We start from the raw sequence: 18,178 nt of genomic DNA, 5'->3' as shown, positions 1-18,178 counted from the left end.
TGAAGCATACAGAGTGTAGTGTTAATAAAGTCAGTCCATAAGAGGGTCATTTGGGAGTCTGGTAACAGTGGGGAAGAAGCTGTTTTTGAGTCTGTTCGTGCGTGTTCTCAGACTTCTGTATCTCCTGCCCGATGGAAGAAGTTGGAAGAGTGAGTAAGCCGGGTGGGAGGGATCTTTGATTATACTGCCCGCTTTCCCCAGGCAGCAGGAGGTGTAGATGGAGTCAATGGATGGGAGGCAGGTTCGTGTGATGGACTGGGCGGTGTTCACGACTCTCTGAAGTTTCTTCGGTCCTGGGCCGAGCAGTTGCCATACCAGGCTGTGATGTAGCCCGATCGGATGCTTTCTATGGTGCATCTGTAAAAGTTGGTAAGAGTCAATGTGGACATGCCAAATTTCCTTAGTTTCCTGAGGAAGTATAGGCGCTGTTGTGCCTATTATTTACCGGTTTTGTTTCGCTTGAGCGAGAGTGCAAGGAGGGCGTAGAATCACGACCTTTGTTTTCTCCTCAGCACAGCTGGAGGACGTTCAAATGAGGCTGGAAACCAAGTAAGAGTAAAACTCAGGCTAAGACAGCTCTCAGTGGGTTTCAGGGGAGATGAAGAAAATCTTAAAGAAATCTCAGCCGACAACTAAAAGCAGGGTCAGTAGTTTAAAAGTCCTTTTAAAATCTCATGTGGGGAACTCTGGCTTATCTCAAAACGACTGCTGCTAATCCTGGTGTCCTTTTGAATGAAGGCCCAGGGTAATAAAAATTAAAGTGAATCTACCAGAGGAAACTCTTTAGCTGGGGGTTCTGACTGGCTGCACTATGTAGTAAACCACTGTTGTACTTATATTAGAGGTTGTATGGTAGAATCAGTTTGGATTATCGGGAGCACCGAGAGCTTTATACACCCGGATACGGTAAGGCGCTACACCCCGATACACCCCGCCAATCAAAAAGTCTCCCTGGCCTCCGGATCCCATTGCGTAGCAATCCGGGGGCACTGTGCGGTCACGCTCACGGTCCAGGGCGTAGAATTCCATGGCTTCCCGCCTCTACGTTCTCCCTGACCTCTGCACTGCACTTATCCTCGGCCTGGATTTCCAGTGCAACCTCCCGAGCCTAACCCTTACCACCCCTTACTGTGTGTAATCTCGCGACCCTAAAGATCGACCCACCTTCCCTCTTTGCGAATCTAACTCCAGATTGCAAACCCGTCACCACCAGGAGCAGACGGTATAGCACCCAGGATAAGACCTTCATCAGGTCCTAAGTCCAGCCCCTGGAGAGCTCAAGTGGTAGTGGTTAAATCTGGGGAGAAACACCGAATGGTCGTGGACTACAGCCAGACCATCAACAGGTACACGCAGCTCGAAGCGTACCCCCTCCCACGCATATCTGACATGGTTAACCAGATTGCACAGTACCGGGTCTTCTCAACGGTGGACCTGAAATCCGCCTACCACCAGCTCCCCATCCGTAAATCGGACTGTCCATACACCGCCTTCGAGGCAGATGGCCATCTATATCACTTCCCCTTCAGCGTCACTAACGGGGTCTCGGTCCTCCAAAGAGAGATGGACCGAATTGTCGACCGGTACGGTTTGTGGGCCACGTTTCCGTACCTAGACAATGTCACCATCTGCGGCCATGATCAGCAGGATCACAACGCCAACCTTGCTAAATGTCTCCGCACCGCTACTCTCCTAAACCTCACTTACACCAAGGAAAAGTGTGTGTTCAGCACGAACCGCTTAGCCATCCTCAGCTATGTGGTCCAGAATGGAGTTCTGGGGCCCGATCCTGACCGCATGTGCCCCCTCATGGAGCTCCCCTTCCCCCACTGCCCCAAGGCCTTCAAACGCTACCTGGGGTCCTTTTCATATTACGCGCAGTGGGTCCCAAACTATGCGGACAAGGCCCGCCCACTCATACAGTCCATACAGTTTCCCCTGACGTCCGAGGCCCAACAGGGCTTCTTCGGATCAGAGCTGATATTGCCAAGGCCACAATGTATGCTGTAGATGAAACACTGCCCTTCCAAGTAGAAAGCGACGCATCAGACGTCGCCCTTGCCACCACCCTCAACCAGGCAGGCAGGCCCGTGGCATTCTTTTCCCGCACTCTTCATGTCTCTGAAATTCGGCACTCATCCGTCGAAAAAGAGGCCCAAGCTATTGTTGAAGCTGTGCGGCATTGGAGGCATTACCTGGCCGGCAGGAGATTCACTCTCCTCACTGACCAACGGTCGGTTGCCTTCATGTTCAACAACACACAGCGGGGCAAGATCAAAAATGATAAAATCTTGCGGTGGAGAATCGAGCTCTCCACCTATAATTATGAGATTAGGTATCGCCCTGGCAACTTCAACGAGCCCCCTGATGCCCTATCCCGAGGTACATGTGCCAGCGCACAGGTAGACCGACTCCGGACCCTGCACGACAGCCTTTGTCACCCAGGGGTCACATGGTTTTACCACTTCATTAAGGCACAAAATTTGCCCTACTCCGTCGAGGAAGTAAGGACAATAACCAGGGACTGCCAGGTCTGTGCGGAATGCAAGCCGCACTTCTACCGGCCGCACCGCGCTCACCTGGTGAAGGCCTCCCGCCCCTTTGAACGCCTCAGCATGGACTTCAAAGGCCCCCTCTCCTCCACCGATCGTCACACATATTTCCTCAGTGTGATCAATGAATACTCTCGGTTCCCCTTCGGCATCCCTTGCCCCGACATGACGTCTGCCACCTTCATTAAAGCCCTCAATTCTATCTTCACTCTGTTCGGTTTTGCTGCCTACATTCACAGTGACAGGGGATCCTCGAGCTGCGTCAGTTCCTGCTCAGCAGGGGTATCGCCTCCACCAGAACGACAAGCTACAACCCACGGGGAAACGGACAGGTAGAAAGGGAGAATGGGACGGTAAGGCGGGCCGTCCAGCTGGCCCTAAGGTCCAGAAATCTCCCGGTCGCCCGCTGGAAAGAGGTCCTCCCTGATGCACTACATTCCATTCGCTCGTTACTCTGCATTGCCACTAACAATACACCGCACAAACGTCTTTTTGCCTTCCCCAGGACGCCCAATCCGGGGTATCGCTCCCGACTTGGCTCACAACTCCGGGAACCGTGCTTCTCCGTAAACATGTGCGACTCCACAAGGCGGACCCATTGGCGGAGAGGGTACACTTGCTCCACGCAAACCCCCAGTACGCCTACGTGGCGTTCCCCGATGGCTGCCAGGATACTGTCTCCCTCAGGGACCTGGCACCAGCAGGTTCCACCCCCACACCACCCCCGTCGTCCCCGGCGCCACCCTCCCCTCCCCCGTCGCTCACAACACCACCCCCCCCCCCCCACAGGAACGTCTGTTCTCCCCCTGCCCATGCCCGTCGATGAAGAGGATTTTGGCACGCTCCCGGAGTCACCCTCGACCAGGTCAGCACCAACATCGCTGTCACCACTTCGTCGCTCTCAAAGGACCATCAAGGCCCCAAACCGGCTGAACCTCTGACCGGTCCACCGGACACCAAGAGACATTTGTTTTGCTCTGTAAATATTAAAATCATGATTGTATATAGTTATCCACCACTCGCGCCGGACTCAATTTTAATAGGGGGTGAATGTGGTAAACCACTGTTGTACTTATATTAGAGGTTGTACGGTAGGTTCGCCTGTGGCCCCTGCCTGATGGCTCCGCCCAGGAGGCGGGGTATAAATATGCGTGTCCTCCAGCTCACAACTATTTCGCCAGTTGCTGTGGGAGACCACACATCTGATACCAATAAAGCCTCAGTTTGGATTCAACTTTCGTCTTTAAGTCAAATTGATCGTGCCTCACACTACCAGAAGCTCCTCATCAGCGATCCAACCAGCGGTTCCAATCATTCCACATCCTGATTGATTGATATTTATTTATTGTCACATGTACCGAAGTACAGTGAAAAGCATTTTTCTGCGTCCAAGGGAACGTACAGAGTACGTGCATAATAGACAAAAGAATAACAGAGTATATTGACAAATGGTACATCGACAAATAGTGATTAGTTAGAGCGCGGAACAAGGGCCAAACAAGAGCAGCATAGGGCACCGTGGATAGTGTTCTTACAGGGAACAGATCAGTTCAAGGGAGAGTCATTGAGGAGTCCAGCAGTTGTGGGAATGAAGCTGTACCTATGTCTGGATGTGCGGGTCTTCAGACTTCTGCCTGATGGAAGGGTCTGTAAGAGGGCAAAGCCTGGGTGTGAGTGTCACTGACAATGCTGTCTGCCTTCCTGGGACAGCGGGAGGTGTAGACAGAATCAATGGGAGGATGGCAAGCTTGTGTGATGCGTGGGCTGAGTTCACAACACTCTTGCGATCTTGAGCCGAGCAGTTGCCATACCAAACTGTAATGCAACTGGATAGGAAGATCTCTATGGCATATCTGTAGAAGTTTATGCGAGTTGATGCAGAAATGCTGAATTTCTTTAGCTTCCATAGGAAGTGGAGACGTTGTTGGGCTTTCTTGACTGTTGCATCAACGTGAGTGGGAGGGCAACCTACTGCTGCAACCACTTCAACATCCGAAGCAAGGACACTCATCTTTCATTTCATATGAATTCCTATTATTTTACCCCTTCCCCTCCCTCTATGTGTGTTTGGGTAGCGGCAGGGACAGTAAAAGGGGGGAGTAATAGATTAGGTGGTTGTTGTTCTATTATAATTATTGCATGCCTTATCTCTATTTTTGTTATAAATAAAGTTGTTGTATTTCACTTACAAATCTGATGCCTGCAAGTCATTAGAGCAGTCAAGGGCCAGAGATCTCAGAACCTTTATATGAATTATTGGTAAATTCACTTGTGTTGGGACCCGAGGGTCTGTGGGGCTGGAATTGACCGTGCACTAACCCAGGGGGCGGGATTCTCTGATGCTGAGGCTAAGTGTTGATGCCGTCGTAAATGCCGTCACATTTCTCAACGGCATCAACATGGCCTCAGGAGCAGCAATTCTGACCCCTACAGGGGGCCAGCACGACACTGGAGCGACCCACACCACTCCAGCTGCCGATCCCGGTGTCAGATGGGCGACGTGGGTCTGCGCATGTGCAGTGGGACCGGCGCCAATGCGGCATGCGCAGTGGCTCCCTTCTCCGCACCGGCCCCAACGCAACATGGCGTAGGGCTACAGGGGCTGGTGCGGATCAAAAGAGGCCCCCAGCCCGAGAGGCCGGCCCGACGATCGGTAGGCCCACGATTGCGGGCCAGGCCACAGCGGAGGACCCCCCCGGGCTCGGACCCCCCTCCCCTTCCACTAGGCCGCCCCATGATGCATGCACGCCGAGGTCCCGCCGGGTAAGAGCAGGTGTGAACGGCGCCGGCGGGACTCGGATTTTTTGCATGGCCGCTCAGCTTATCCCGGGCGGAGAATCGCCGGGGATCCACATAGTGTGGCCCCCAACTGGCGGCGCACCGACAGCGCCGGCGCCAATTCTCCGCTCTCTGGAGAATTGGCGGACCGGCATTGGGGCGGCGACGCGCGATTCGCGCCCATCCCGTCGATTCTCCGGCCTGGCCTGGGCTGAGAGAATTCCATCCAGTATGCCCTATCATAAATTGGGGGCTCGTCCAGGATCTGAAACATTCGATGGTGAATTTGGGTTGCAAGGTAAATTAAAAAGAGACAGCAGGTTTGTAGTGATATAACAAGGTGGCTCTGGAAACTGCTAAGCATTTTCTTCAGGTGGAAGACTTAACTCTGGCTTACTTAAAGGCCTTCACAAAGACTGGCTAATTGCAATGGCAGGTGAATTAAAAGTAGATGTACCACCCAAAGCTACGAAGGTGGAGGTAATTGATGCAATTGTGAAGCATTTAAATTTGATGGAGATGCTCGGAGCACATGGGAGCCGGCGAGATAGTGTAGCATCAGGGATATCTTATGGTGGGGAAATGGAGCTGGAGAGAATTTGGTTGCAGTTAGAGCATGAAAGGGAATTAAAAAGAATAGAAATGGAGATGAAGCAAAAGATGGAAATGAGGAGAGAGGAAAAAGAAAATAAGAGAAAAGAAACAGAGAGAGAGCGAGGACCAAGAAAAGGAGAAAGACATCCAGCTTAAGGTACTGGAAATAGGTAAGAAGCTGCCAGAACGTAGAGGGGAGCTTAAGTCAAGAACGGAACTCAGTGGCGATATATTTGTCGTGTTAATCACCCTGGAGTAACATGGACTGCAACTGGATGCAGTTGTACTGGAAAATAGACTGCAAAAGTTGAAGTTCGTTCAATACGTTTTATTGAACCTGTTAAGCAGTGCACACAGTTTGCTGTGGGTTTGACACTCTACTAACCTAAGCGTGCTTACTATAACTAACTAGACCAGACTAGCTCTGAGCCACGTGTAGAAGGTGCTAACTGATATATACACCCTGACTGTCACTACAGTTGTCACCAGTGGAAAGAGGCAGAGTCCTGATGTCTTGTGTGTTTTATAGTGGGAAACCCTCTTCTAGTATTCTGCCTGGTGATTGGTTGTGTTCTGTTCTGTGTGTTGACTGGCTGTACTGAGTGTCTGTCACTGCCTGTCTGTATCTCATTATGTGCACGAGTGCACATTATGACAATATTTACATTTATACAAGCTCTTCCCAAAATTGGAAGAGAAGGAAGTAGAAACTTCTTTAGGGCTTTTGAGAAAATAGCGACCCAAATGGAGTGGCCAAAAGCAAAGAGGACATTACCCATGCAGAGTAAGTTGATGGGCGGGAACAGGGATGTTTATGTTGCCTTATCAGGATTATGAGATGGTAAAAAAGACTATTCTAGCTGCATATGAATTGGTTCCCAAAGCATATAGGTAAGAAGTTCAGAATTTAAGGAGACAGTCTGTAGAATTTGAAAGGGTTGTGCAGAACAATTTTAATAGGGGTTATGAGCATGAAGAGTTGAATCTACCTATGAGGCTCTGAGAGAGGTTGTTCTCTTAGAGTAGTTTAAGAATTCCCTACTGTTGCACATTCTCCCCGTGTTTGCGTGGGTTTCACCTGCACAACCCAAGGATGTGCAAGGTCGGTGGATTGAACACACTAAATTGCCCCTTAATTGGAAAAAAAATGAATTGGGTACTCTAAATTTAAAAAAAAAAGAATTCCCTATCTTCTGTAATAAGAACCCATGTTGAAGAGGGTGCAAACTGCTCGGCAAGCAGCAATTATTTTCTTTTTTAAATTTAGAGTGCCCAATTAGTTTTTTTCCAATTAAGGATCAATTTAGCATGGCCAATCCACCTAACCTGCACATCTTTGGGTTGTGGGAGGAAACTCACGCAGACACGGGGAGAACATGCAAACTTCACACGGTCAGTGACCCAGGGCCGGGATTCGAATCCGGGTCCTCAGCGCCGTAGGCAGCAATGCTAACCACTGTGCCACCGTGTTGTCCTTGGCAAGCAGCAATTATGGCTGACAATTCTGAGCTAATCCATAAATTTAAACCTTAGTTCCATCACTTGCAGAGTTTTGAAGAGGATACGAAGTGGGAGAGTGAGAGGAAGGCAGGTAGCCAAGGTAGAGAATGGATAGCAGACGTTACTCCGAGATCTCTGAGATGTCAATCATCTCAACTCCAGGACATCACTGCAGGAGTTCCTCAACATCCTGAGGGTTACCATTGATCAGAAACTGAACTGGACTAGCCATATTAATACTGTGGCTACCAGGATAGGTCAAAGGCTAGGATTCCTTCAACGAGTAACTCACCCCCTGACCCCCCAAAGACTGTCCAACATCAACAAGGCACAAGTCAGGAGTGTAATGGAATACTCTCCACTTGCCTGGATGAGTGCAGCTCCAACAATACCCAGGAAGCTCGCTGCTATCCAGGCAAAGCAGCCCTTTTGATTGCTCCTCTTTCCACAAACATTCAAATCCTCCACCATCGACAAACAGTGGCAGCCGTGTGTACCATCTACAAGATGCTCTGCAGTAACTTACTAAGGTTCCTTAGACGGCACCTTCCAAACCCATGACCACTACCATCCAGACGGACAAGAGCAGCAGATACCTGGGAACCCTACCACCTGGAGGTTCCCATCCAAGTCACTCAACACCCTGAGTTGGAAATATATCACTGTTCCGTCACTGTCGCTGGGGAACTCCCTCCCTGACAGCAGTGGGTGTATCTCCACCTCAGGGACTGCAGTGGTTCAAGAAGGCAACTTACCACCACCTTCTGACCACATCCCGTGAATGAAAAAAAAAAAAATTCCTCCCCTGATCAGGAAGGCAGGCACTGGGATGGAGGTGAGACTTGGAAGCCTAGGTATCACCATTGTAACAATGTGGGATACGTAAGTTCAGAATGTTGGAAGTTGCAAGGAAAGCCCATGGTACTTGTGGGCGTTCTTGGGAGGATTCTGAAAAGGGAACAAAAGTGGAGAATAGTACAGCACAGACTGTAGTGTTAACTGGACTTGACCTGAGGTAAACACTGCTGTGGGAGCAGGTGTGAGGATTGAGGTAGATGAGGGATATGCCGGTTTTATGTCTAAGGAGAAAGTCACCCATTTTCTTCAACTGATGTAGTTAAACTCAAATTTTAAGGGGCATAGGGTTTACTCAAACTCTCATGCTGGAGAAGGATCTGTTTTTTCCTCCAGAGATCCAAGTGAAAGTTGAGATATTTGTGAATGGGATAGATGGAGGCTGTTTCCTCGTTTCATTATATAAAGTGCATTTGGAGTGTGATTTAGCGTCAGGTCCAGTAGGTGTTGGAACATAGAACATACAGTGCAGAAGGAGGCCATTCGGCCCATCGAGTCTGCACCGACCCACTTAAGCCCTCACTTTCACCCTATCCCCAATAACCCCTCCTAACCTTTTTGGACACTAAGGGCAATCTAGCATGGCCAATCCACCTAACCTGCACGTCTTTGGAATGTGGGAGGAAACCGGAGCACCCGGAGGAAACCCACGCAGACACGGGGAGAACGTGCAGACTCCGCACAGACAGTGACCCAGCGGGGAATTGAACCTGGGACCCTGGCGCTGTGAAGCCACAGTGCTATCCACTTGTGCTACCGTGCTGCTGGAGTGGTTAATGAGTTCCCAGTGGAAGGAGTAGACATACTTTTGGAGAATGATTTAGCAGAAGTGAAAGTTGTAGCTTCACTCATGATTACAGAGAGCTTGAAGGAAGCACTACAGTTAGCACCTGGGGTGCCAACAGTGGGGGATGTGGGAGCTCGGAAGGCTCATTGGGCAGTGGATGACTCAGAAAGAGAGATGTTTACAGCTGTTTATCACATATCAATTGGAGCATGGAGTGTGGCCTGCCTGAAACCAAATCAGTAGGCACAGAGGTGCTGCTCCTCCAGTGCACACTCATATCATATAATTTACCTTCAATTTTTAACTAGTGACATTAATACAAGTCAAATGGTAAAGCTGGCAGACTCCTACACAACTTTGAATTTTATTTTGGACTTCATTTAATTTTGTTTGCAGCCATTCCAAGAAATTTAGTTGGAGTTTTGGGCTACAATTCTGTTCACAAATTTTAGTTTAGAAAAAAATGTTTGAAAATGTTATCTACTGACAACATTCCAAAATTATATTGGAATAACATCATAATTCTTTCAAAACAGCACGCAAGGTGGCAAAACGTTGGAAAGAGTAGTTCTATCACAACTACAGTAAATATTTTATTCTGCAAGGTCAGTTTCCAACATGTGGTCCAAGGGTTGCGGACTACTGTGTATTGACACAAATGTTTTAACTTTGGTTGCGGTCGCATTGCTTAAATTGAATATTATGTCTAGATTTCAGAAGAAGTGCAATTCTATTCTCGATTTAACCGAGAAATTGTGTATATGAGTTAATATAATGTCATTTGTCTGCTGCGGTGAAGCAGAAAACGCAGCCAAATCCGGAATTCATTGTGGAGGACAGATACCCCAAACTGTTTAATCTGGACACAAGGGTAACAGCAGAAATGGGTTCAGGTTTTTAGAATATTCAACACCGACAAAGGTTGGGAGAACTCACGTGATTAAGTTCTCCCATGCTAGTTTAATCTTGTATGCGACCCTGCATCAGTACAGCATTGCTAACTAAAAACTAACGATTCCAGCCACTGGCCTCAGAATGATAGAGCGCACTCATAAAGACAGCCGAAAGTCAATACAATCACCACTGGTTATTACACAGTATTGGCAAGTGGTGCCGGGCAATGGACATTAGACCCTTCCCCTCGTGGCAGATTCTTAAAAAAAAAGCTGCTTGATGTTTAAAAGTAGTTCGTGGAAAGGCGAAAGTAAACTGAAAACAAACTTTAAAAGAAAAAAAAAAAACCGTAAAACAATTCTGCCGTTGGTTTTGCTGTCGATCCTTTTTATTTATTTTGGTTCGGAAAAAAAATACCCCCTCCGTGGCACGGCGAAGAAAAAGAATAAAGTCCACCGGGCGCCTCAACTGCAAACGTTAACAGAAGGAGGGGGGGGGGGGTGAAAATGATGAGCGGTAAATGCAGCCGCGAGACATCTTCCAACGGAAACTTTACCCCCCCCCCTCTCAAAATCCCCTTCAGGGGTCTCGCGCATCTAAACATAACGGGGAAAGGGGGAAGCAGCTGACAGAGAGGGCGACAGGCTGTCTTGTAGCCCGGCTCTGACTGTCGCCCCGGGGGGGGGGGGGGGGGGGTGCTGCAGGCGGGACGAGGCGCCTTATTAACGCTCGTCCACCTCTGACCGCCATACTGCGGGGAGGCGCCCAGGCCGCGGCTCCGAGTGGACTTGTTGCAGAGCTGCAGCGCGGACAAGCTGCACGTTTCCTGTACACTGTTCCGGTGAGTCCCACATCGGCGTCCGCTTTTTAATTAAAAAAAAAACATGTTGTTGTAGAAATGCATTTCGCGAGGGGAGACTGCTGCTGCTGCAGTCCAAATACTTCAATTGGCGGCGTTGCTTCTTCTCGGCACCCGCCGCGCCCCCTTTAAAAACATGTATTTTAAAACTAATCTCGGGTTGCCTGCAGCCGACCTGCAGTAGTTTGCAAGGAGTTACGGCACTGATCCTGCGGAGTTTGCTGAAACCACACGCGCGGCTCCTTCTCTGCTCGTTCGATACTTGTATCTATTTTACAAAAAAACCAAGTGAAATAGTTGCTGGGGTGGGTCAGGCCACATTTTTTTGTGTGTGTTTCTCTCTTCGGGAGATCGTTTTGAATTGGACGGCCCTCGGGGTAAACAAACAATTGATTCAACGTTTTTACTTGGTGCCACTGTTGTGGCTCGAGCGTTTGTTTAGGTTGTAGGTCTGGCACTTCAGGTATTAATTGGGAATGGAAAGGTTGTCTCAATTGATTGCAGATTTACATTTACACCGCTTGTTGTCCACCGTCCTCCGATACCCCCCCCCCCCCCCCCCCCAAATCTGGTGGGGGCGGGTGGGTGGCGAGGGAGAAAACATTGGATTCTTTCAAGATGCTTATCTGAGATATGTAGAAATAATTGTCTCCAATTGAAGCACTCTTGTATGGGAGAAATTAGGAGCTGTGCATAGGCATTTACAGTAAACAAGAGCACTACTTGTCCAGCTGTTTCGGTTCATTGCTTTTCACCTTCAGGAAATAATATATTTCTGTGATTTTCTTTATAGTTTGAGTTCAAATAGTCAAAGGGCAGTGCCACTCACGAATTTGTAGATTGCAATACAAACAAAATCTGACCATGTTTTCGTTTGTTCAGTGGTGTACAACATGTTAGCAATCTAAGTCACCGAATTTGTGGGCTGACGCTAGGTGCCTTGCTCTAAAATGTAAATCGATGCATATTGGTCTTCCATGACTGCTGATCGGTAGTTTGAATACCACACCAACAAAGAGTTGGGAATAGGCCACTGCCCTGCTTTCTCAGTTGGGTTGTTGTATGGGGTTGGTTGAAGGGTGCTTGGAGGAAAGATTAATGACAGGGTGGGATGTTAAAAATGAGTATAGGAGGGATCTACTTTTGAAAGACCTGATTGATTTTTCACTGTTTGGTACATAAAACAACACCAGTATCAGCATCGACACAAATATTAGCAGTTTATAAATGGAGGACAGTGTCATTGTTTTACCCCCAGAGAGAGGTATGAATAGGATTTTAAAGTTACAAACCTTTGATATACTTGCATTTGCTTTACAGCTTGAGTGCTAGAACATCTATGAACCATTTTAAAACAGACCTATTGTTTGGTTGGGCAATAGATTATTTTTCAGACTTTACATATTTATTTGCAATATTGTGATTGCCAGAATGGATTTTGACCTCCTTAGGTCTATGACGCCAGCAAAAAATTATTTGGGATTTGCATTTTGCGATCAGATGAAATTTATCAGATCCTGTCAATTCCCATTGTAAAGTGTATTTTCTAAACTTTCTGAATTGCATAAAATATATAATTAACTATAAATTTGTTAATATTCGTAATGATAAACCATAAGATGTTGTAATTGCTATTATTATCTTGCACAGGTTAGATTTACTTTGAAATCAGTTATTTTCCATTATATACTTTTACATAGCGTCCCATCGATAAATGTGCCCCTTTATTAATTTTTAGTGTATAGCATAGAGGGGAAGAAAGTGCCAAACCAACTGATTGCACCTTTGTGGTGGTGGAGCATAACTTGGGAAGAAATGCAAAGACAAATTAGTTTGATCTCAGCAATGCCTTGCAGGGAGATGTTGATTGGAGGCTTTATTTCATAGGCATTTGAAATATCTGACTGTTCTTGATCGTTTCCGTTTATAAGCAAGTTATGGCTTTGGTCTGGAAGTATGGCGAGAGGGATGTTGGACAGAATTCGATTTCACAAACTATTTTAATGGTTTCAATATTTACTTGATTTTCACTGCAAAAATGAAACAAATAATTATAATGTGATTAATCGGCTGAATGCTAGAGAATAATCTCATCAGGTTGGCGTTGTCAGTATTTGTGCAGAATATTTTGCATATTTTATTTCAAACACAAACTGTATTACATGATATATTAAATATTGCTTTATTAACTGCGATGATGGTCTTTTTAAATACAATTAGACTTTTGAACAGAAATAAAATCAAGAACACCACTGTATAAACCTTGGCCTATCTAAGATCTCATTATTCAAGATCTTAACAAATCTTGCTCACCCATCCTTCTTGTTGACCTATACCCCTGACCTATAGAACCACATTTAAAAGTTGTAAATTATCCGTGGTTACACCCTTTCCTGCATCTGTTATCATCTTTCAGACCTGCAGTGGCCTCTCCCCAGCCTCCTGGTTTGGTCTTCTGTATCTCCCTCTCCATTTATCTTGGGCTGTGTTTTCAGCTGCCTAGACTTTTGGAATGGCCGCCCTAGACACCTCCATCTCTCCATTCAGCCTTGAAGACCGCCCCACCCCCTACCGCTGCTTTGACTAAGGTCTTGATCAGTCATAACATCTTTCCTTCCTTGGCATAGCATCTATTTTCCCTATTCCTCTGCAAAGTAACTACGGACAACTTTCAGCATTAGAGCTGCTATATAATATGCAACTTGTTGACATGATGTAGTTGTAGTAGTATTGACTACACCTGCTACTTTTATATTGGCAAGCTATCTGGAAGAAAATCAGTTGCTCACATAGGTATTTGTCTAAAAGCTTGTATGGTGGAATGTTGTACACTAAGTTTCATCACTCTTAACATAGGTGATCCTATTGCGCTATGTTCCTGGCCAATGAATTTTGGTAGTGGCAGCAGTTCATTGCATGGCTCTTGGTACAGTTAATGGCTGGTAGCCCAAAATAAGATCCCATCTCTGCTGTGTTTCTATCCAATGCAAATCGCAAAGGTCATAATCCAGTACTTTAGGGTGGAGTGATTGTACTTGTATGTCCTAACTGCTTAGCAATAAGCAGGGTCAAGAACAACCTGCCATGGCATTTGGTGTTGCATTTACAAAGCACAGATCTGCTAAGTTGTTTGAGAACTGAATTGTTGGAAAGGTGGCAGCTGTACTTGTAAACTGGAATGTAGCAGGTTCACGCTGTACTTTTTCGGCCGAGAGATAAATTCCTACTCGATTGTAGTATAAATAGATGAAGCTTCTACAGTAAACATTTGTTTACTTGGAAAGTCAAAGTTTCACACAGTCGGCTGTCTTGGAGCTTTATTTGTACAGAATCTGCTATAACACCATGAATGTTTGAGCAATGTTAAGAGTAATGACGTTGTAAAGAGAAACATTGTACTAATTTTTTTTCATATCATGTCAGCCGTGACTGCAATAGTTGACTAGACTGTCTTAAAACTCTGAACTAGGGAGAGAAAAATCGGTGAGCTTATCTAAGTATGATTGCTATCCCGCGACTTCAGCTGGAAAGTGTAACTAAATAAACAAAATCAGCAAATTGAGGGATAAATTAAAAGGCAGCCCTTTAATGGGATGCTGCATCAAAGTAAACGGAATCTCAAAGGAAACTTAAAACATCAAAACAAACAGCTGGAAAGTGTGTGTACAGGTTTATTATGAACAAATATCCGAGATCAAATAGCCTGCTGGTGGTGCCTCAGTTTGTGTCCAAAGAATGACCACTTGGGTGAGGCAGTTCAGGATGTCGGACACCAGCATATTTAAGTTCCTGCTCTGAGAAAGAGCGACAATTGTTTGTGCATCGAAAGGTTAATTTTGCAGATATTTCTATAAATCACCCTTGTTTGAAAAAATGTTTCAAAGTTAGAGAATTTTGTTTTGAGTATCCATATCTGTAAAGGCCGTGTCACATACCGTTCACCCTGCTACTTTTCTGCCATTTCTTAGATTGTGGAACCAAGTTGAAGGGCTAAAGTCATTGAGCAGGACATCATCACATTTGCAAAGAAAATGGATGAGGAAGTATCAATTAGGCAATTCCAAACTTGGATATTAATCATATTGATTAGCTAAACGAGATAGCCCAAGTGATTAGATTTTAAGTCGTTCAGAAAAGCACAAAGTTTTGGATTAGTGATGGGCTGAACAGTAGAATAATAAAAAAGCATGGCGCAGGAACATTAGTGGCAATTTTTAAAAAAAGTGTCAGCAGACATGGAATATTTCATTACAGTCTGGCTGTAGGCTAGTATTTTGAGAAAGCAATTTTCTTATTCTTGTGGGCTGGCAGGATTAAGGTTGGATGCTTCCCATTCAGTCAGAATTTGCTTTTGTAGGGACGTATCTGCACTTCTAGACTCTTAGCCATCTCTTTCTGACCAATTCCGAAAAGCCTTGGGCGCATTGTTCAAGGGCAAAAGACAAGAAACTGAGATTTCACGAGCTAAGATAAAATTAGTCATTTTGTGTATGCTACGTTTTTCAAATACCTCTTATTGTAGGATCTGTCATTATTTAAAACATGTTGATGTTTATTTTGTGTCATAAGAACATAAGAACTAGGAGCAGGAGTAGGCCATCTGGCCCCGCGAGCCTGCTCCGCCATTCAATGAGATCATGGCTGATCTTTTTTGGACTCGGCTCCACTTTCCGGCCCGAACACCATAACCCTTAATCCCTTTATTCTTCAAAAAACTATCTATCGTTATCTTAAAAACACTTGTCACTTGAATGCTTCCATAACATCACCCTGATCTTTCTCTTCAGTTATGACCTTCCAAGCATAAGCATTCTCTCTTTCTAACTCGCGAGTCTAATCCTAGCCATCACTATAGTTTTCCTTTGCTGTATTCTCTCCACTACCTAAATGTTTTAATAAAGATGACAAGATTTGAGCAATCTGTTAAAACTCCAGACCTTAATGAGGTTTGTGCTGTACAGGCCAAGATTCAATTTACTCTCTTACCTGCTGCCGCAGGTTTTGACAGTCTGTCTGCCAGTAACCTCAAATTCCTCTCCTGTCTCATATAATTCACTTTACTTTTGTTGCCAATTTATTATCCTTTCTTAATCTTATAATGTTGCAGTTGTCCACATTAAATGGCACCTGCCATTCTTCAGCCCAGCTGCTTAATGTAGCCAATGCCAGGTCTTTTTATATGTAATCAACCTGTGTTAGGAATGCCTTTTTGTTGGTAAATTGTTGTACTTGAAACTGTCTAATTCCAAGATAGAAGTAAATTGGGGGGTTTCTGTCTAGCTGATGGCTAACTGGCATTTCTATCTGGATACAAAGCCCATATGACTAATGTTACGATGGACTTGGGCTTTGAGCAGGGAAGAGTCCATTGGAAACCATTGTCGGATATAGTTGCAGATTTTCCTAAATATCACAAACTCAAGTCTGCAAAACATTTGAGAGAAAAAGAGAGCAGTCAAACAGGGGCAAAAGATTTCTGTTGTTCACCATACAAAATCTAGTGGGAGCCCATGCTTGGATTGAAGAGACCAAGGTCTTGAGAGTCTAAACCAAGCTTGAAGATTTGCCTCGCTTTGTTTAGAATGCGAGATCTCTCAGCTAACTCACGCCATTAAAAAACAGTTCAAGGATTAGAAGTTGGCTGTTAAAGGAAAAATGATCTAAGAATCACTTTGAACAGGTTCTCTGAGAATTAAGTGTCTATTTGAGGGACAAAAGTTTCTACTTGAGGGGCAGAGTAAAGTATAATCATATCGAGAATGTTTTGGTCATTTTAAATGTTAAATAGAGAATCTTTTCTGTAGTTCAGAGCATAAGTTGCCGACTGAAATAGTGTTTAGCTAATGCTGCTTTAGTTTGTGTGTTAAGGTAAAAGTCCTAAAATTTGAAATCTTGTGTGATCCTCCTTTCAGTCATTAACTGGAAGTTCAAATTTAATGTATCAGTCTCTGAAGATCGTAACAGGATCTACTTGAAAATCATTTATTTATATTGTAAACACGAGCATTGTTAATTCTTAATACATCCCATTACTTACCTCCTCCATTCTGTCAGGTGGAGCAATCGTCTTATGAGGCAAAGTTTCAAAATTAAAGTTCAAGTTAGTTATCATTTGAAAATGCTGGGATAGTTAAGCACGGTTGGCATTGATTTCTTCAAAATATGAACAAACTTAATTGGGGTAGTGTTTCTTTGGGGGGGGGGGGGATAATACAATGTCTATTTTTGTTCTCTGTGTATGTAGGTGGTTTGGACTTGGGTGTAGGCAGCACAATATAGAAATTTACTGATGATACAAAAGTAAAGATTTGGTAAACAACGATGTAGACTGGCAGACTTGAAGTAAGCATAAACAGGTGAAGTTTAATGGAGTGAAATGTGTGCTGAAGCATTTTGGGAGGAAAAGTGAGGAATGGAAGTATGCTTACCATTAAAAGACATACTGACGGGGTTAAATATACAGAGACCATGAGATTTGAGTACATCTTTCAAGTGTGAGGTAAGTTAGCTAATTCCTTAAAAGGCTAATGGTATTTGCTGTTAAACAAATAGAGCTGTGAAGTAAACTGGTTTGAGCGCGGATGGACTTGTTGCCTGCAGTATTGGCTGCCCCATCACCAGAATTATGTCAAGACTAGGAAACTAGTTATGAAGAGAGTTGAAATATGGGGTCAATTTCTGTAGAAATAGAAAAGGCTGATAAGTATAATAGAAGTTAAAAATCTTTTGATCAGTGTTAATAGATGAAATGTCCTGCCTGGAGTGAGGAAATGCAAATATGAAGAAAACTTCATATTCTAAATGAATACTATCCTCAAATTATAGATGCTGTAGTAGAAGTGTTTTAAAATTATGCCAGGATAGAAGAGGTCGAAAAAAAATCATACAGACTCCAGTAGTTGAGGGTCAAGAACAAGCAGTTGGGGGGCAGCACGGTGGCGTAGTGAGTAGCACTGCTGCCTCACGGCGCCGAGGTCTCAGATTCGATCTCGGCTCTGGGTCACTGTCCGTGTGGAGTTTGCACATTCTCCCCGTATTTGCGTGGGTTTCGCCTCACATCCCAAAGATGTGCAGGCTAGGTTGATTGACCATGCTAAAATTGCCCCTTAATTGGAAAAAATGAATTGTGTACTCTAAATTTTAAAAAAAGAACAAGCAGTTGTACAAGATCACATTTAAAAGATTAAGAGTATCTTATTCTTGCAGACTTGTGGATGATGTCCCCCATAGGGCATTTACAGTGCAGAACCAGAGCACCCACATTTAAATAAATTACAAAACAAAACGGGTTGTGAGACAGTAGAATTTAGTTCTAAGGTTAGTATGTGAGACAGAAACTGTGTTCATATTCAAGATTAG

At 45.1% G+C, this 18,178-nt stretch overlaps 1 protein-coding gene across 4 annotated transcripts in view; it reads left to right on the top strand.

The window, feature by feature from the left end:
- The first annotated feature begins 10,657 nt into the window (after positions 1-10,657).
- Positions 10,658-18,178, top strand: part of sema4d (sema domain, immunoglobulin domain (Ig), transmembrane domain (TM) and short cytoplasmic domain, (semaphorin) 4D) — a 266,716-nt gene continuing 259,195 nt past the window's right edge. For 3 of the 4 annotated variants that reach the window (XM_072516791.1, XM_072516789.1, XM_072516788.1), the window contains exon 1: positions 10,658-10,801. The gene's annotated coding sequence lies outside the window, so the exon portion shown is untranslated. The remainder of the gene's footprint in view (positions 10,802-18,178) is intronic. The other variant, XM_072516782.1, reaches the window with a different exon arrangement.

This window comes from Scyliorhinus torazame, chromosome 9 (genome assembly GCF_047496885.1).
Source record: "Scyliorhinus torazame isolate Kashiwa2021f chromosome 9, sScyTor2.1, whole genome shotgun sequence".
Taxonomy (NCBI): Eukaryota; Metazoa; Chordata; class Chondrichthyes; order Carcharhiniformes; family Scyliorhinidae; genus Scyliorhinus; species Scyliorhinus torazame.
The sequence above is the reverse complement of the archived record's forward strand: the minus strand, read 5'-3'. Positions and strand labels throughout refer to the sequence as shown.